The following is a 13,605-nucleotide window of genomic DNA, read 5'->3' as shown; positions in this document are numbered from 1 at the left end:
GCAGTTAACCTAGACTCCTGCACGGCAGAATATGGCTATACTGGTGGATAGACGAGTAAGGTGACATTTAAACTTTGTCGCACACTGAATGACCTAGTCTGGGTAGCACAGGCATATGACCAGTTATAGCGAAGAAGGAGCCAGTGCGTCTTGTGAAAATCGTCACGGCCGTTGTTGGCAAAACCAGGAGTAATTCTTTTTATTCTCAGAGGCGCGATTTGTGCGAATTTTGAGGACGGCGCCCACTACACACAAGAGGTTGTTTCGCGTTTGCATGAAGGTGTCACAGAATTGTTTGGTAGCCGAACAAATGGATCCGCAATGCGTTCCCGTACTGGTCACATAGCCAGTACAAAATCAGGAATTTAATCTTTGTGCTCACCTTCATCCGAACAGCAAAATGTCCCTGGGTATCTCACATGCGTAGAAAGGGTCGTTGCCGTTGCTGTCGTGGCCGATCCAGGCGGGTGAGCCCTGTCGGCCATTATAGACTCCGAAACGATGACCACTGGAGAGCAGGATTGCCAGGTCGGAAAGAGAAAAAGACAGCCGGAAACTTGCCAAACTAGCAAAGGCTAGCTAACTTGTGCCAAGGCCAGTAAAAGTTGTCAAAAGAAGCCCCGCATGTGTGAAATCGAGTTCTCATTTTTATTTAAACGGCTAAATGCAAAGGTATTTTGGCAAAAATATAAATATGTGCTGCATGAACAACTCAAAATCATAATTTCTGAGATTACAGCATAGATTGTTGACTTAGCAATCATTTCATGCATGATAACATAGTGTTCGTGCTGTTGAAAAAATGCCCCCACCTCCCCGAAGGGAATCGTGAGGAAATGCGAATGCATTTCTTGCGTCCAGAGTACACGGCGTAGTAATTTTAATGGCGTAAAGCTGGACACATCGACGCGCGCAAGTATTTCCCTTTTGGGCGCCTCTTTCAACGAACGCTTCCTACATGCGTTTGTAATCACCTCAGGGATGTTGCGATCGCCTTCAATGCAGCACAAACGCGTTTAGAACGCGCTGTTTTCAGGCTGTGCCAAGGCAGCACAAACACTACAAACGCGTTTCAAACGCACTGCATTGAGGCGGTGGCGCAGGGAGGAGAGAGAGTGAACGGCGAGAGAAGGAGCGGCGAAGCACTGCACCTATCCTCTCCTACACTCTCTCCACACACGCGGGAGCTCCGCCGAGCTCCTGCGATGCGAGCGCATTCACACGCCAGAGCGCGCTCCTCCTCTCCACTCACTATCCGCTACTCCGCCCTCACCACCTGCTCCGGTCAGGGCCGAGGATAAGTGCGCGCGCCCGCAGCTGTTGCTATGAGTGAGGGAGTGAGAACGAAGAGGCACGCGGACAACGCCGGATGCCTCACATAGCCCGACTAAGATATGCATTCGCATTTAAAAATACAGTCTATTTGCAAGTAACGGAAATACGGTACGCAAATACGGTAAGCCTAAAGGTCTGGTGGTTATGGCGCTCGACTGCTGAACGCAGGTCACGCGATCAAATTTCGGCCGCGGCGGCTGCATTTTCGATGGAGGCGAAAATGTTTGAAGCCCGTGTACTTAGATTTCATCATCATCATCATCATCAGCCTATCTACGCCCACTGCAGGGCAAAGGCCTTTCCCATGTTCCGCCAATCAACCCGGTCCTGTGCTTTCTGCTGCCACGTTGTACCTACAAACTTCTTCATCTCATCTACCCACCTAATTTTCTGTCTCCCCCTCACGCGTTTGCCATCTCTTGGAATCCAGTCAGTTACCCTTAATGACCACCGGTTATCCTGCCGACGTGCTACGTGCCCGGCCCATATCCATTTGTTCTTGATTTCCACTATGATGTCCTTAACCCCCGCTTGTTCCCTGACCCACTCTGCTCTCTTCCTGTCTCTTAAGGTTACACCTATCATTTTCCTTTCCATCGCTCGCTGCGTCGTCCTCAATTTAAGTTGAACCCTCTTTGTAAGTCTCCAGGTTTCTGCTCCGTAGGTAAGTACCGGTAAGATGCAGCTGTTATATACCTTCCTCTGGAGGGATAGTGGTAGATTACCATTCATGATTTGATAATGCTTGCCGAATGAGCCCCATCCCATCCTTATTCTTCTAGTTATTTCACTCTCATAGTTCGGCTGCGCGGTTAGTGCCTGTCTTAAGTAGAAGTACTCCTTTACAACTTCCAGTGTCTCGCCACCTATCGCAAAGCGCTGTTCTCTGCCAAGATTGTTCCACATTACTTTAGTTTTATGCATATTAATTTTGAGACCTACTCTTCTACTTTCCGTATCCAGTTCAGTAATCATCAGCTGTAATTCGTCTCCCGCGTTACTCATCAATGCAATGTCATCAGCGAATCGCAGGTTACTGAGACACTCTCCATTAACTCTTATCCCGTATTCTTCCCACTCTAGGGCCCTGAAAACCTCCTCTAAACACGCGGTGAATAACATTGGAGATATCGTGTCTCCCTGCCGTATGCCCTTCTTCATTGGGATTCTGTCGGTTTCTTTATGGAGGACCTTTATGCATTATGGGACAAGGAAGGCAAGGTCCCTTTATGTATATAGATAGAATAGTTCAGGTAGCGGAAGAGTTTTAGAGATCTGTACATCAGCCGATACAGTCATGATGATAACGTAAGACGCAGTAATAGCGCAGAGGAATCTGACATCCCACCAGTATTGACAGGAGAAGTAAAGAAAGCATTAAAGGGAATGCAAAGAGGCAAACAGCTGGTGAGGATCAGGTAACATCAGACCTGTTGAAAGACGGTGGAGAGATTATGTTAGAAAAACTGGCCACCCTGTATACGAAGTGTCTCTCGACGGGGAGGATACCAGAATCTTGCAAGCATGCCAGCATCATCTTGATCCATAAGAAAGGGGACGTCAAGGACCTGAAAAATTACAGGCCCATAACCTTACTGTCCGTTGTCTACAAGCTATATACAAAAGTAATTGCTAACATAATTAATACGACATTTGAGTTCAATCAACCAAGGGACCAGGCAGGATTTTGTACAGGCTTCTCAACAATAGACCATATTCATACTATCAATCAGGTGATAGAGAAATGTGCGGAGTACAACCAACCCCTATACATAGCCTTCATAGATTAGAGAAGGCATTTGATGCGGTGGAGACATCAGCAGTCATGCAGGCACTGCGGAATCAGGGCATCGACGAAGCCTATATAAACATAATCGAAGAAATCTACAGCGGATCCACAGCCACTTAGATTTAGGTGCACATTAAAGAACCCCAGGTGGTTGAAATTTCCGGAGCCCTTCACTATGGCGTCTCTCCTAATCATATTGTAGTTTTGATATGTTAAACCCCACATATTATTAGAGATTTTTATCAAGTTACGGAAATATGGTACGGAATACGGCAGCACTCTTTCTCTCCAGCTTGCTGCGCTAAGTGCGTCCCCCGATCGACAGGTGCCTCGTTAGCAATGCGTAGGCTGACAGACAACAATAAGGCGTGACAACCCACAGAAATTTTCGAAAATGCCTTTGTGGTGTTGGGGTGTCTTTACTGGAATTAGGAGCGGCAAAAGCACAACGAGCGAGAGAGGAGGAACGCTACCGTAGTCCCATACCGTATTTGCGTTCCGTGCTTCCGTAACTTGCTAAAAAATCTCTATTGTTATGAAATACGTTAAGGCTGTACGGTAACGCTCCTCCTTTCCCGCTCGTTGTGCTTAACCCGCTCCCACTTCCAGCGAAAGTGCGCCCACCGAACGACCGGTTCCTCGCTAACAATGGGAACTGACAACCCCACAGTAATTTCTGAACAAAAAAAACAGAAATGTGGCCTTCGCAAGTGCGCTGGTCACATGCACATTTGTATGCACTGTTTTGCACTAACTTATGCTCTTTCGTTCGTGGGTTTCCGGGTGGTCAGCTGTTTCTGATACGGCAATCTGATTTTTTATCGAGGTCGCTTGTCATTTCGCGTTGCCACATTTCACTGTCGCCTCGATATGAAATCGTTGTCTTCTTTGGTGACTGTTGCGAATGAAGTGTTGCTCTGCTGAATGCGTGGATGAAGGTCCAATTTCCGGAATGGAGGGAAGAAACAGTTAGGAGGGAGCATTGCGCTATGCGATAGAACGTGAGAAAAAAAGAAAGAAAGAAAGAAAGAAAGAAAGAAATCTCTCCGAAGGAAACCCTGATGGGATGCGAAGCAGCAGCGTTGCGCACGGGTGGCGTCACGAGTTGAACGGCGCTAACGCGGGTGCTGCGGTGAGCGCTGGAAGATTCGTTTGAAGGGAAACTCGGTGTAGCGTTTACTGTTGTAAACGTTTGTTCGATGCGAAGTATCTTGAGGTGGAGCTCAATCCGGTGGTGGTGGTGTGCGGCGTGACCGCCCTTACTGCACATGCGCATACCCTCTCCACTCCCCCTCTCCACATACCCTCTCCCCTCCCCCTCCCCATCTCCCCTCCCCCTCTTCCCTCCCGCTCTCCACTTCCCCTCTCCCATCCCCCTTTCCACTCTTCCTCTGAAACGCGGGCTAGACATGCCGAAATTCTCTCCTGCGCAACGCCGCGATGAGCTCGAGCGCATGCGCGTCCCCTCCCCTTCTCTCTCCTCTCCTACGCTGCCCTCCCTCTCGCCCGCCTGTCGACCGCGTTCCCCGCTCGCCCTGTGAGAATTAACGGCCAGGCTAGATGGAAGATACGACGCGCGTAGCGTCCCTCTTCGCGTTCCACGACGCGAGGTCGGTAGCATGCCCAATGAACGCCAACGGAACGCGATCGTGCAAGTGCTCCGGCTTCGCATCGCCTCATGGTCCCCTTTAGCGGGAGATGGTGTAATTTTATGAAACGCAGACACGGGAGATGAGCGGGCGTTGGAGCCGGCAGCTGCGGGCGCTCCGGCGGGTGAGAGAGAGAGAGTGACATGCGCACGCGCCTGCGAGGGGAGCGCGACGTCAACGCCCAGCTGCGGCGTGACCTACTTGGCACCGCTCCAACACCTGCGCCGAGGGAAGCGCGTTGCCTCGCGTTTGTGCGGACGGAGATACAGCGTTACACAGGCTAGTGAAAGAGGTGCTTCGCATCAAAAAGTTTTGTGGCGTCGGGTTGCCTTCACCCGCAAAAGCACAACGATTGGGAAAGGAGGAGCGCTACCGTACGGCCTTAGCACATTTGCGTACCGTATTTCAGTAACTTGCTAAAAGACTGACTCTCTCCACGCGTCTTGCATTACTATTCTTGAAATGATTAATAGTTGCGACAACAAAAATTCGTCTATGGCATGATGAGTGCACTCAAAATCTCGGTCTCTGCATGGAAGTGTAAATTGAAGTCACTTTCGCATAAATTCTTCCGTGATGACGAATCCGATGTAGCAGTCCGTACCAAGTCTATGATATGACAGAAGCAGTTCGTCGTATATCCTAGATGGATTGTGTGTTCGGCGAGTCGGCACGACATTCTAAAGAGAGCACTAAAAAGCGACCACTTGGAGGTCGCTTGAGCTTCGCCCTGAAGCGTAGAAAGCGATAACGTAATCGGGCCCCGTTGGCATTGCAATCTCAATCGCTAGCCTAGCTTCTCTTCTCAGTTCACACCTTAACCATGCCACAAAGAAAGGAACGTCTGTGCGCGGAACATTGATCGTTTCAAAGTATGCTAGAATGCCTACTGCAAATACTGTTGCGAAGTTTTTGCTACGCTATAATTCATCCCTTTCCTAGTTGGTGGCGTGCTCACTACGCCTTCATAAGGCATCACACGCACCAGCGCAGCTGCACGCTTTCTTGACGCTGTTTGCTGATGATCGTGATTAATTATGCTTGAGTGCTTTGTAATGGATGCGCCATTAAGCCACAAACTCGTTGCGCAGTTCACGTGTTTTGACACTTGGTACAATTTTGCATGTACCAATATTGCATGTGTAAAGGTGCCTCCTCGCACTACATAACAGTCGAATAGAGATTGGAACACAAAAGTGTTTTATGCCGGGGTCCACCATGTCTCCCCTGACGTATTTTCGTCACGGATATGACGTTTTAAAATTTACACTAACAGACAGCAATGTAAAAGAAACCAGAAAAAAATGTTCCGTTGCCGGGAGTCGAACCAATGACCCCTCGCTCAGCAGCTCACGGCGCGAAACCACTCGGCCATATAGCGGACGTCCTTGAGCTCACTAGCAGCGACCAATTTATATACACCATTTACCGTGGGCGGTTTTCAGAGCTTGGTGGCTTCAGCGTGTTCTTGTTATCATTAGCGAGATGACGCGCCAAGCGCGCAGGGCGCGCTTTAAAAGTCGTCGGCCGGCGTGTTGAGACGCGAGCGCGCTTCTACAGGGGGTGTATCTTGCGCGCGCGCGCTTATCTCGTGACGGGGGCGGTTTGTACGTCTTTTCACCGCAAGGTTACGTTGACATTACGGAGAGCACAAACGTGACTTCGCTCGCTGCAGGGCCCGCGTTTCCGAATGGCGCACTGATCACACAAAAAGAAGTAACAGTTGCGACAGTTCTTAGTTTGCGCTCATCCTGCGTATGTTCTATTCGTGCGTCCTTTCTGCTTTAGTGAGCGCTCTTCAAGTTTCGAGCTCCTTGCAGTTGTTCGCATGACACTACAATTTGTTGCTACAGCATTCATTCCTTCGCCTTGTAGGCGAAACAATGCACAATTACCGCTCCACTACCCCTGTGAAGACGGTGTCTAAAGACATACCGATTCCTATGAAAGGGGGACAGCCATGTTTTTTTTTTTCGAACCAGCTCGAAGCACTTTCGTGGCGCTGTGGAGAGCCACTGCTTGCCATGTAGAAGTCATGCGCTCAATTTCCCCTCAAGCTAAAATTGATGATTATTCATATATTTGCGTTGATCTCGAATTTCTGCCCAAGGACAAGGCTGATTTCTGGCTCGAACCCAACGACGACAACACCAACAAAGACACAAGAATTTCTGCGAAACAAGCTCTTTAACGCTGTCACGTTGAAAACCACGACAAAAGAGGCGAAGGCGGCAACAGACTCTTGCACTTACAACTGTTGTTATGGAGCGCTTGTGTTACCGCCTTTGCCACTTGCGTCCTGCTTTTCAGTGCTCACTCAAAACGTCCGATATCCGATATCTACTGTCGATTAGTGCAGAGCGCCTTGGATGCGGAGCGCTTTCAATTCCCGTTCACTTGGAATTGTGGTTTAAAGCCGCGTTCAGCAATGGGTGATGTGGAAAATGAGGCCCAATGCAACAGTTCTCGGTTAGTCTTAACCAGGCACCCAAAAGCATTTTGTGTTTGTGTGTGTGTTCGCGAGGCATGCTTGACTGGCTGGTTCTAAACGTGTAGGTTTTTAAATTTGTGATGTGATCGACCATTCACGCTTACGCCGGCTCAGGCGAGTGCGCCATCATTTTCAATAATGCTCATGACCTGCGCAGTCAAAGTGCAAAATTCATTTTTGCACTTTGACTACCACGTTTTGGCACCATGTACTCGAACACCATAGCCTGCTACGTCACCAGATATTGATAATTTTGCTCAAATCGAGGGGACAGGAAAGTACCCAAGAAGGAACCAAATAGCTACGACGATTTTTTTTTTGCCACCACCTGCCTAAAAAAGTGGCCAAACCTGCTAATCCTGCTGATAGAATCTCGAGCGGCACGTCACCACATCTCTTTGTCTTTGGGTTTCAAGGTGGCCTCTTAACGGCGTGCTCAAGCACATTGCGTTGTAGAAACATAATCGCACTTCGACAGAATAGCGAGGGGATTATCTATTATTTGTATGTTTTGTATGCAAGTTGAGCCAACAGTCATAACTGCACAATGATTGGTGCGATTGAAACGCGAATTAGCAGCTAGGCGTGAGAAAAATATCACGTGGATATAACGTGCACGATCACCACATCTGTAAGCTAAGGTGCGTTACCATAAAAATATTCAGAAAGTTCATATTTGTCAGGTTTGTTTTGCGCGCAGTTGTTCCTAATACAAAACGTTACACTCGTTTCCAATTATTCCGTTCGAATGCACAGTTACACATACAAAGAAATAGCATGGACAATTTTATGTGAACATGTTTATTACGAGGCATCTTATAGCAATTCCCGTAACTGTAGGATGCAAAAATTGTGTATTAAGATAAATTTTCAAATGAATCGGAAACGTCATGTCCCACAAGCTTAGGAACTGTATCTGTATTTCTGCATCGGAATACATTTGAAATATGTATTTGTCTCTCAGCAGCGAAATACTTTTAATATGTATCGGTTATATCGCGATACTGTGCAGGACACGCGTATCTCGTTACTTTTTTGCCGAAAATGAGCTGATCTGTCTCTAAAAGGGAAAGGGACACCTTTGTTTTAACACAAGCAAAGGCACGGCGCGGTCGCCGACACAGGGGTTGTGGGGTGGCGAAAGGTTTCCGACATGCGCAGAATAAACCATGTGGCAAAGCGCCGGACCCTGTGACAGCTGAAACGCGGAGGCAGTATTGTCATGCTCTGCCGACGAAAGTCTCGGTCGCGCAATGTAGGTGCCGCACACGTAATTTTTTCGGTCAGCAACCTATTTCGCGAGTCTTGTGCGAGTCTAGACAGACGCTGTCTAGAAGACAGCCTATTGAGATGCTCGTATTGCTTAAATACAATGAACGCAACCATCTCAGCAATACAGAAATTGTGTCTAGAATAAATGTATTGTCACACAAGTTAGTTGCTTTATTTTGATGAGCCCCGCAATGTTTGAGAAGCTTCGCTACTGTTAGATATCACGTTGTTAAGATTACGCGCAGCACGCGAACAGTCTAGTTTAATCGAGAGCTTACGAGAACACCAGAGTAATGTTCGATGCCGCATGTATAAGTGCCGATGAACCTCAACGCAGATCACATCACTCGACGGCTGACGCTGTTCCCGCTGGTAATGCTGGTATTTGCGCCTTTTACTTTCCGGGCACAGGTTCGCCCAAATAAAGAGCTACTTATTTTCCAATTCTGCTGCAGCCTTCTTCACCGTCACGATGACGTGACAGCATACTTTCTCTTAGTTCAATGGCATTCGGTGGTGATTCGAGCGATATGCTTGACCTTCAAGTTTCAATGTGGTGAAACCTTAGTTACAATACTATCCTATACCTAATGAATGACATTGCGGAGAATCAGCGTCCCCGAAATAGAAAAAAAGTGTTCTAGTATTAGTATTCTTGTATCTGTATTCCTGTATCTGTATTCAGGAATACTTCTTTCTTCCTTTTGCAAAAGTATTCCGGAAATATCCCATTACGTCAAAGACGAATTTATCTCAGTATCTGTATTTTAGACTTCCAGCGCATGTATTTCGATATTTATATACCGGAATACTTTTTGAGTATCTCTTCCCAGTCCTGGCATCACGTAATGTGTATACGAAGATATATTTATGACGAGATGGCAGGTGTTGAATCAGAAACCTTCAGTTCTGGTTTCGGATTTGTCTGGGAGGGGTTGGAAAAGTCATCATTACTTTCTAACGGCTCAAGAGACCTACATAATTATTTCTGTCTTAATATTCTTGAAATCTTGAATATACTGGACGCTTGAAAATGTTAAATGAAAAAATTATTTTTGTTCCCAAAAAATGTGTTTTTGAAGGTGGTGACCTAATTTAAGGGCAAGCGTTAAATGTCTCATCAAGCGAAAGAATTGACCGTCCGCGTCGACTGCCGTCACGCGGTGCCGGCTCCTACACGAGTGACGCAAAACAAAATTAATCATCTCGTGATGGCATCCATAGGCGTGCGCAGGGTTCCTCATTAGGGGGGGGGGGGCGAAGGTTCATCGCAGCGCCCCCCACCCTAAAAAGTCCATGTATGGGGCAGATTTGGCGCCCCCCCCCCCTCTTAGGTGACTAGAATGGTCAATGTACGGGGCAGATTTTGCGCCCGCCCTCTTAGATGATTAGGGAGGGGGCACCCCCCCTGTGCACGCCTATGATGGCATCACTATAAGATGTCATCATGATATCACAGATCGGCAAAATTCCTGAAGTCATCATGACGTCACATAACGTGAGTTCATATGATAACCTCGTCACAGGACATTGTCGCTTGGTCAAATGTGGGCTGATCACGGAGGCAGTGCAAGACCAGGAGACGCTCAGAAAGCTTCTAGAGCCTCCGATCTCGGAGGCAGTGCGTTGGACGCAGAAAGCTTTGATAGGAGGGCGGGGCACGAGCAATACATCGATTGAGAAGAAAGGGAAGATGGCATCGGAGAAAACGGCCCACGTGTTCTGGGAACAAAGCAGAAGACGAAGGAGACGGCGATTAGGTAGAACAGGACGAGGAGATCTCGTGCCGTTTCTATATAATTGCGCCAAGCAGCTGAGGATCAACGAACCAACCAAGCAACTATATCCCAGACGTCATATTTTTTTTTATCACAAACAGGAAGAAAAGAAACGAACTGGCTGAGGAGAGAAGAAGACAGTGCACAGTCTTCTCTTCTCAGCCCGTTCGTTCTTTTTCTTCCTGTTTGCGCTAAAAAACGCCAGGCCTGCGCGGAAAGCGCAGCACAGTCACAGCGAAAGCTGGAAGAGCCGCGTTCCTAGAGCCCGTTAAGCTCTCTTCGGGCTACAATACAAGTACACTAGAAAGGTACCCACTACACCATAAATAACAAATTTTGTGAAATTGGGAAGCACCTACTAAGCCATTATTTGTCATTCTGCGGAGAAGCGAGGTACCAGCTACACGTCTGTGAGGCATTATGTGCGCTTTGTTGACGCTACGAATGATGACGATGAAGAATTATGGCTCAGCCCTTTGTAATGGGTTGGAAGCTCTAAACGGCCCACCAGTTATGTAATTTGCATTGGGTGACGCCCGGTCGCTATTGCCCTCTCCCTTCATGCTGTATAACATACGTTGACGTGGGAGAGAGACGGGGGGGGGCGAAGAACTTTACTTAGACCCCGAGGAAATGGATCATGCGCTTATGGGCTTCCTTGGCAACCAATACAAGTGCACTTGCGAGGACCCCACTACGCTATAAATCATTGTAATTTTTGAGAAGTACGCCAGCAGGCACTGTGCCATTTTCGTCATTCTACGGACAGCGTTGGTACCTGCTAAACCCATGTAAGGCATTATGCGTACTTTGTTGATGCCGTGCCTGATGACGATGAAAAATTATGGCAGAGTCCTTTGTAATGGGTTGGGAGCATTCAACAACCTACTCGTTGCGCAATTCGCATTGTGTGACGCCTGGTTACAGAATTCGCGTTGTGCGACGCTTGGTGCTCATTTTACTCTTCTAGCACGCTATGTTTATATGCTAAAGTGGTTCCTTCCCGACATGAAACCTGTATAGGACCTTTTTGCAAAGCAGTTTCAAGCACCGGCATGGCTCAGAGGTTGAATACTGGGCTCCCACGCACAGCGCCCAGGTTCGAACCTCGTTCCATCTTGGATTTTTTTCTTATTTCGTTTTTTTTTCTTATTTCGAGCGATACTGGTTACGGACACCGGCGGCGGCGGACAACTACGGCGCCAAAAACGGCCGGGGATCTCATAACAGCTTTCGATGTAAAAAATATGAGGCAATCGTCACCACATGGCGTCACCACATGACGTCCCTAGGATGGCACATCATGTTACGTCGCATGATGATATCACATGATGTCGTCGCTTAGTCAAAAAAGGGCAGATGACGAAAGCAGTGCAAAACCCTGTGAGGTCTTCAACTCTCGCAACAGACACCAGAAAAACAGCCGTCGATCGATATCACCACAACGGAAAAGCTACTCGGGCAATTCCCGAATTTCACTTACCTTACATGCAATAAAATGGAACAGTTAAAAAGCTTCTAAAACTCAAAGGCAGAAAATGTTGCCTTAGAAAGTGTCCTGCCCCTAGAGGCACCGCTCCATTTGTCCGGTGCCGGTTAGGCCTAGTGCGATTGCCGAGTCCGCCTATAGAGGAGAGCTTTGGCATATCTTAACCAAGTCAAACATTTCACGGAGTTCGCAGTAGATGGGACGAGCATCAATGTAACGCACATTTAGCGAACACACATATCCTCGCGCCATGAGTAGCGTAGTAGCGTGTAATATTTTTTTGAGTGGGGTTGGGGGGGGGGGGTCCGCCCACTCTCGTCTTCGCCAGTGTGCACAATCCAGCTCGCGCAAAAGCGATAGAAAACTGCTGGAATAGCGATCGGCCAAGACGAATTGGAAGTTTTCACTGGGCATTACAAAATCTCTGGATTTTGCCGGATAACGTCGCTCATACTCCGTTGCTAAGGTGCGGCATACATGAATATCACAAGCTCTAGAATCCTGCTTAAAATAAGTTTGAGAAATGTATTTCTAAAGAATCACACCATCTTCCGCTAAAGTGGACCATTAGGCGATGCGAAGCAGTGTTTCGGCATGTAGAGCCCGCGTTTTAGAGGGGGAGTGGTTAGGGGGAAAGGAGAGAGGGGAAGTGGAGAGGGGGAGGGGAGAGTGGGAGAGGATAGGGAGAAGGGAAGGGGAGGGGGAAGGGAAGGGGAGGGCGAAGAGAAGGGGAGTTGGGAAGCGGAGAGCAGGAGGGGAGAGAGGAAGTGAAGAGAGGGAAATGGGAAAGGAGAAATTGAGAGGGGGAGGGGAAGTGGAGAGGGTTTGCGCAGGCACAGTAAGGGTGGTCACGCCGCACACCACGACCACCGGATTGAACTTCGCTATAAGATGCTTCGCATCTAAAAGGTGTTTGATAGGCCAAGGCTCAAGTAGTTGCCCCGACGGAGGAGGCAAGTGACAAAGACCATGGTCATCGAAGTCGCGCAGCCTTCTGCTCGAACGCGCCGACAAGGGACCACAGCCAAACACTCGGGCCTACGACCGACGGTGTTAGTTGTGGCTGCGGTAGCTGCCGCTGGCTTCATGGACTCACCGTCGAAGTTGAGGCAGCAGCTACAGGGGCTAGTTGGTGTTGCATCTTCGAAATTCGCGCTTTTTTAATCGTACGAGGACAGACCGAGTACACACAAACACAGAGCGCAGACACAGAGCGCCTTGAAATAAAACAGTTGTTAGTCTGCGGTCTGTGTTTGTGTGTGCTCAGTCCGTCCTCGTACGATAAAAAATTACACCATTTCCCGTTAAAGGGGACCATGAGGCGATGCGAAGCCGGAGCACTTGCACCATCGCGTTCCGTTGGCGTTCGTTGGGCATGCTACCGACCTCGCGTCGTGGAACGCGGAGAGGAACGCTACGTGCGTCTTGTCTTCCTTCTAACCTCTAGCCTGGCCGTTAATTCTCACAGGGCTAGCGGGGAACGCGGTCGACAGGCGTGCGAGAGGGGGGCAGCGTAGGAGAGGATAGATAGGGGGAGGGGACGCGCATGCGCAGGTGCTCATCGCGGCGCTGCGCAGGAGAGTATTTCGGCATGTCTAGCCCGCGTTTCAGAGGAAGAGTAGAAAGGGGGCGGGGAGAGGGGAAAGGGGAGAGGGGCGGGGAGAGGGGAAATGGGAGAGGGTGAGTGGAGAGGGTATGCGCATGCGCAGTAAGGGTGGTCACGCCGCACACCACCACCACCGGATTGAACTCCGCCATAAGATACTTCACATCTAAAAGCGCGAATTTCCAAGAAGTTGAGG

The sequence above is a fragment of the Rhipicephalus sanguineus genome, chromosome 2 (genome assembly GCF_013339695.2).
Source record: "Rhipicephalus sanguineus isolate Rsan-2018 chromosome 2, BIME_Rsan_1.4, whole genome shotgun sequence".
Classification (NCBI taxonomy): Eukaryota; Metazoa; Arthropoda; class Arachnida; order Ixodida; family Ixodidae; genus Rhipicephalus; species Rhipicephalus sanguineus.
The sequence above is the reverse complement of the archived record's forward strand: the minus strand, read 5'-3'. Positions refer to the sequence as shown.